The 6,438-nt window shown below is 36.6% G+C and overlaps 1 pseudogene; it reads left to right on the top strand.

Annotated features, from left to right (window-relative positions):
• LOC105741982 overlaps positions 1–2,114 on the top strand; it is a 9,840-nt pseudogene extending 7,726 nt beyond the window's left edge.
• Positions 2,115–6,438: the final 4,324 nt, after the last annotated feature.

Raw genomic sequence — 6,438 nt, 5'->3', positions numbered from 1 at the left:
GTGATCCTCCTGTTTTTCAGCCTCCCCAGCACTGGGATTACAGGCATGTGCCACCACACCTGGACTCTGGCCCACTCAGCCCACCCTGGGGGTGGGGCTGGCACAGCATGTGGTGTCAGGATTCCTGTGCCCGCCTAAGCAGATGCTTTAGTCCACTGAACTATCTTGCTAGCCCTGCATTTTTATTTTATTTATTTATTTATTTTGCAGAACCGGGCATTGAACTCAGGCCCTTGCACTTGCCAGGGAAACACTTATTCCACTAAGCCATCTCTCTGGCCCCCTGCACTTTTTTTCACCCCCTGCATTTTTAAAGTAAGGAAAAGTTAACGATATTTCATTTCTTTTCGTATATGGAGTTTATGTACTTATACCAAAATTAATTCTCCAGAATTGAAAGGAGAGAAGGTGTGTGACTACAGCAGTCAAATCACCAAAACCTAAGAATGGAACAAAAAGTATCTTTCAGTTTCCAGATATGTAATATGGATTCACAACTCTGCCTAGTCATGTGTTCATTTTTCAACTGGACAAAAACTAAAAGACATGCTTACACAGAAAAAAGTGAGAATTGAAATGTAACTACACAGAGATAATCAAGGTTAGCATTTTAGATTCTATCTTTGCAAGACACAGACATATACACACAGAGAGACAGGGATCTACTACTAGTAGTACTAGTTGGGGAAAGAGATACTAATAGCAGTACCATTACTACTACTACTACTAGTGGGATGTTACTAATGATGTAGACTTTGTTGGTGTAAGCAGTTCACAATCATTAGACCATTCCAGGAAGGCCAATAGATTGCTCTAGTATGGTATGTTCCATTCTTAGTGCTACCTACTTTTTCATAATTAGTGCCTTATTGTGTCACTTCTCCTCTTAACCACACAAACTAACACTTTATAACAGCACCATTATACCCTGACTAGAAAGCAGTAGAGATACAATTCTGAAAAATCAAAATCTCAAGTATCATCGTGTCAAGTCATATCTTTTATATCAAAGGTAAGTTTCCAGAGCTGTGCCTGCTGGCACACACTGTAATCCTCACACTTAGGAGGCTGAAACAAGATGATCACAGTGAGTTTGAGGCCTGGGCTACATAGTAAGTTCAAGACCAGCCTGAACTACATAGAAAGATCCTATTTCAGAAAAGAAAACAAAACAAAAAACTAAGTTTCCAGTAAAGTGGCACATACCCTTATTCTCAGTTAACTGAATATAAAATATGTAATATTAATAAAACAAATTACAAAATAGATCAAGATAACACAATAAAAACCATCATAGTGTTCAACAAGATGTGCAGGCATACATTACCACATATCCAATAATTGCAAAAATTGCTCTAGATAACAAAATTAGGCTGTGGGATAAATATTGTGCATACAGACCCTAAATTATGCAGAAGCTTACAAAAAATCAAAACTAGAGAAAATCTATACTGAAAATATTATTTTGTTTGTTTATGTGTTTTTTGAGACGGGGCTCAATACATAGTTTAAATTGGCTTTGAACTCACTATAAAACCAAGGTTGACCTTGAATTCAGGGTAAATAAGGTCCTCCCACACCTATCACCAGCCATACTCACAAACAATAGTCTTCATTACACTCACTAAAAAAGTAATGGAGATGCTCTCCCTTCCTTGCCAGGAAGCCAGAACCACAACTCTCTCTTCAGGAGATTGCACACAGCTGTAGAACATCTGGCTTTCTATTTCCTATTCACAAACATCTGAAAGGTGGAACAATTGAGAAATTTAATGTTTAGATGGGGGACGGGTGGGAGAGTGCTACCTTAGGACACAGCAGGCAAATCAGGGAGCAAGTATCCGGTTTTTGTCTCACAGTTCAGGAAAGAAGATGAAGTTGGTGGTCTGGGCTGAAAATCACAGGTGTGGAGGGCGGGGGTTTCTCCAGCCGCTCAACAGCAAGGCCCCATGAACCTTCCAGTGATCTACCAAAATTTTCTCTCACAGCTTTTCCCATGTAGTTCCAAGAACTTCCACTCCATCAAGATCTCAAAGAATACCTATACAACAATTCAAAGACAGAAGAACTTGAAGATTCCTATAGAGCAGAAATTAGGCAAGAAAGTGTCGTAACTTTAGTTCTAGAGACCTGTTTTAGAGGACAGGGCTGGCACATGGGTGGACACTCCCTCTCCTCTAAATGCACGAAATGAGAGGCTGTTAAAAGAACAAATCACTAAGAGCCCCAAAATGCTAAAATAGCTACAATGAAAGAGAAAGAAGAGAAGAAAGAAACCAAGCAGACAGAAACAGTTTAAAGAAAAAAAAAAATCAAATTCAAGGACAAATAGGAGGAGGAGACTGCTGACAAATTGAGCAGTTTAGAGTTCTAAGTCTCAAGCAGTGGATAGGATATGTGCAAATGGTTTTCTTAAAAGTCAAATACTACAGAATGCCTCATAATGAAAAATATACAATCACCTCATTATATGGAAGACTGGCATTTAACAAAGTCAATATACTTTTCTCACTTAAAAAAATGTTGGGCTGAGAATGTGGAAGAGCACTTGACTAGAATGCGTGAGGCCCCTGGTTTAATCCTCAGCCCCTAAAAATAAAAAGGATATTCTGACAACTAAAAGTAGAAAGATTTCTAAACCTAACCAATGCAACTGGGCCAGATCCTTTAATAAACATGAGACTGAGAAACATCCTTCCAAAACTCAGGATCAAAATGAAGATAATCTTTGCTGCTTCTCAGTGCAACAATTCTGAGGCAGTTTTAAAGGCTAGAGGCCTTTTGTTGGGGAGTCAGTTAGCAAAGCAGAGGGAAGCATTCACATCAACTAATATTTCAATAATTAGCAAATCTGCACAATCCCAACTAAATGAGCTGTCAAATTCCTTGTGTATTTTCCAAGACAACAATATCTCAGAAATTTCATTGAAAATGTTCCTGAAAGTGTTTTCATGGTTTCTTTTTTATTAATTTTATTGAAAAACAAATAGTAATGAGACCGTTTCAAAACAGGTTAGTAGGACAGTTACAATAATTAATAGATTGCATATTGTTGTCTATGTGGTGATTATTCATAGTACAAGATGCAGACATGATATCCTGTCTAAACACTACTAGTACAAATCTTTCTTCTCAATGAATTAAGAGAAAGTAGCTATATATCTATGCTAACTACTTTGTATATACAGATACAAAATGGTGCTTCATTTATATCCATTTTTTGGTTTAGTTTTGTCATAGATGGGTATTCCATTGCCATTTAAATATTGTAGGTATATGCATTCAGCAAAATAATCCAATATAGTCCAGTAGTCCATAATAGTAGTGGGTTATCCATAGGACTGGCAATGTCAGAAGCTGTTGACTTCAGTCTTTTACAGCTCAGCATATTAATATGGCTTTACTTTTTATACCTCATTTTTATACTTTTCTGCTGGACAGTTAAGACCAAGATAAAGCAAGACTTATATAACAAGAAATCTAACTTTTGTATCTGACAAGGTAAGTCAAATCTACTCAGGATTTACGCTGAAACCCTGTACCGCAGTTTGTAGATCGTTTGTCAGTATCAGCCATGTGGATGAGTTACAGCCATTGCTTGACCAATTTGCTCTCTGTGAAAGCCTGAGAGAATGTTTTCTCTCCATGTGACTCTCCTTAGGTACACTCTACATCATTGCTCACTTTCCTCTGTGGCCCCATAATCTCCTTGATCAGAAAATTTAGGACACCACTGAGTTACATGATGTTACAGTACAGGTTTGCTTAGGTCCTGAGTCCTCACTGACCTTGAATAGTTAGGGTTAAAATGTTGGCTGTCCTTGTAGCCCTTCTTTTTACTAATTTTTGGTCTGCAAACTTAAGTTGCTAACTCTCCCGAAGAGAAGCTTACTAATATTATTACCCAATAACATAGGCAGTTGAGCTTAAGCTCACTATCTATCGAATTATCAAACATTTTAGACATAACATGGAACAGGTATTTTCCATCAAGTATAGATATGCTAAACCTTAAATCCCTACAGAATGTGAAGAAAAAAAATAAAAAATAGAAATAAACAATTACATATTTTTACACAGAAATTTAGAAATTTAACCATATACAGCTTTGTAGCAGGACAGTCCTATGACATTTTTTTTCTTGTCTCTTGTTTTCATTTATTACCCTTTTTTTAAAACAAACATTTATTTGAGAGACAGTATCACAGTAATTGATATATTAGAAGACCAGATGAAAGACATTCCAAACACAGCCCTATTATTACACATTGCTATCTTCAGTGCAGTTTCTTAGTTCACAGGTATCATCATATATAGTTAGCCTGGGTGAGAATCCTCCCAATTAACTGCTAAATTCAAAAATCTGCTGAAGATTCTCAGGATCATTGCCTTAACCATCTTGTGCATATAAATGTATGATTTTGTCCCTGTCATGTTGCCTAGCTTTTCTCCTTGCCCTCTCTTTGTTGTTTAATCCTTAAGTTCTTGTTTTCCTTTTAATTATGTTATACGTTTCTATTTTTGTTTCTTCTTTTGAGTTCTTACTCTCATATAGGGAGTCTATATGATATTTACATATGTGGGTCTGGTTTATTTCACTTATGAGTATTTTCCAAGACAATAATATCTCAGAAACTTCGTTGAAAATGTTTTCATGGTTTTTAAAGAAGAGAATTCCAGGACAATGGAAAGACGTGACCTTAACACATCACAATTGAAACAGGGTCTAAAAGTGCTACCTTCCCAGAAAATGCACCTCTCTTTTCTTTATATGGGCCTGTGTTTAATTATAAAAATGTGACAATTAGAGTAGAATTTCAAAAAACGACTAAAGATTTTTCTCAGTTTCATTCTGACTCAGACTCTATTTTAAAAATTATTTCATAATGAATGCAAAAATCCAAAGATGTTCTATATTTTAAATTCTTAGGTAGTTAACCATAGTTTCATCCCACCCCATGCCCACCCTGTCAGTTCTCATGTTTCCCACATTAGACCCTCCTCACTTCATGGATTTACTGTATAAAAATCCCCAGAAAGGACAAGTTTCTTTGGGCAGAAGTTTTTTTTCCCCCTCAATAAATGTATTCTACTTTTCCCCTCTGTTGCTCCTAAAACTCATCTTTAGATTTTAGAGTACACAAACTCACCTCAGACATCTTTCAGGTTGGGAGTTGCCCTCCCCTGTATCACCATGAGTGAGTTCACTATATAACGATAAGTGGGTCAACTCCTCAGGAGGCCATGGAAACTGCAAATGCACATGAAGCCAACCAAGGCACCTAAATGTAGGAAAAACATTAATAAATATGAAGAAAGACATAATACAAAAATAGTACTTTTCAATTTCCTACTTTTAATAGTAAACATATCATTTCAATAGTAAATCAATAGGGAAGGCTTGAACTTATAATACACTTAGACCACCTGACCCTGAAAAATAGAAATGCAACATTACAGAAAGTACACACAAAACCTTCTTCTAGATAGAGGATGTGTTAGGCCACAATATAAGTTTTGGCAAATTTAAGAAGACTGAAATCATAGTAAGAATATTTTCTCACTACATGGTATTACACAAGAAATGAGTGACTAAAGAAAAGCTAAAAATTTCAAAAATGTGAATTTAACCACTGACTGCCTTGGCCAAAAAAAGAAAAAATAAATAAATAAAAAGAAGAAATCCAAAGGAAAATAACAAAATAACTTAAATGAAAATGGAAACACAAGAAAGCAAAATTAATGAAATACTACAAAAGTCCTACTTAAAAGAGGAAAACATGTATCAGTAAAATCCTACCATAAGAAACCAGAAAGATCAGAAAGAATCTAAATTTACTTCTGAAAGAACTAGGAACCCATCAACAACAAACTAAGCCCAAAGTTGAAAAGACAAAGGAAATAAAAGAGCAAACAAGAAATGAACAGTACAGAGAATACAAAAACAATAGGAAAGATCAGTAAAGCTATGTTTTTAAAGATAAAATTCACATGATGCTACGTGTTGGGGACCATGTATTATAAATTTAGTTTAGAGGAAGAACAAAGTCAGACTTGCTAAATAGGATTAGGTACCTGGGGAAACTACAGACTCATACTGCCCTCCCTGCACCGTCTTCTTCCTTGCAGGAATGTTGCTGGAAACACCAACTGTCCTTCATCCATTGTGATTCAGACATAATGAATCAATAACAAGAGTTTGGGTGGTTCATTGCGGTTTTTTTGTTTTGTTTTGCAGAACCGGGGCTTGAACTCAGGCCCTTGGCGCTTGCCAGGGAAGCGCTTATTCCACTGGGCCATCTCCCCGGCCCCACTCATTGCATTTTGTTCCTAGAGAGCAACTGGTCATCCCAGATCCCTTTTATGAACCCATTATTTTTCTCTGTCTGTCTGCCTGCCTCTCTGTCTCTGTCTCTCTGTCTCTGTCTCTCTGTCTCT

Source organism: Octodon degus, unplaced genomic scaffold (genome assembly GCF_000260255.1).
Source record: "Octodon degus isolate 3935 unplaced genomic scaffold, OctDeg1.0 scaffold00031, whole genome shotgun sequence".
Classification (NCBI taxonomy): Eukaryota; Metazoa; Chordata; class Mammalia; order Rodentia; family Octodontidae; genus Octodon; species Octodon degus.
Note: the sequence above shows the minus strand (reverse complement) of the source record. Positions and strands in the feature narration are given on the sequence as shown.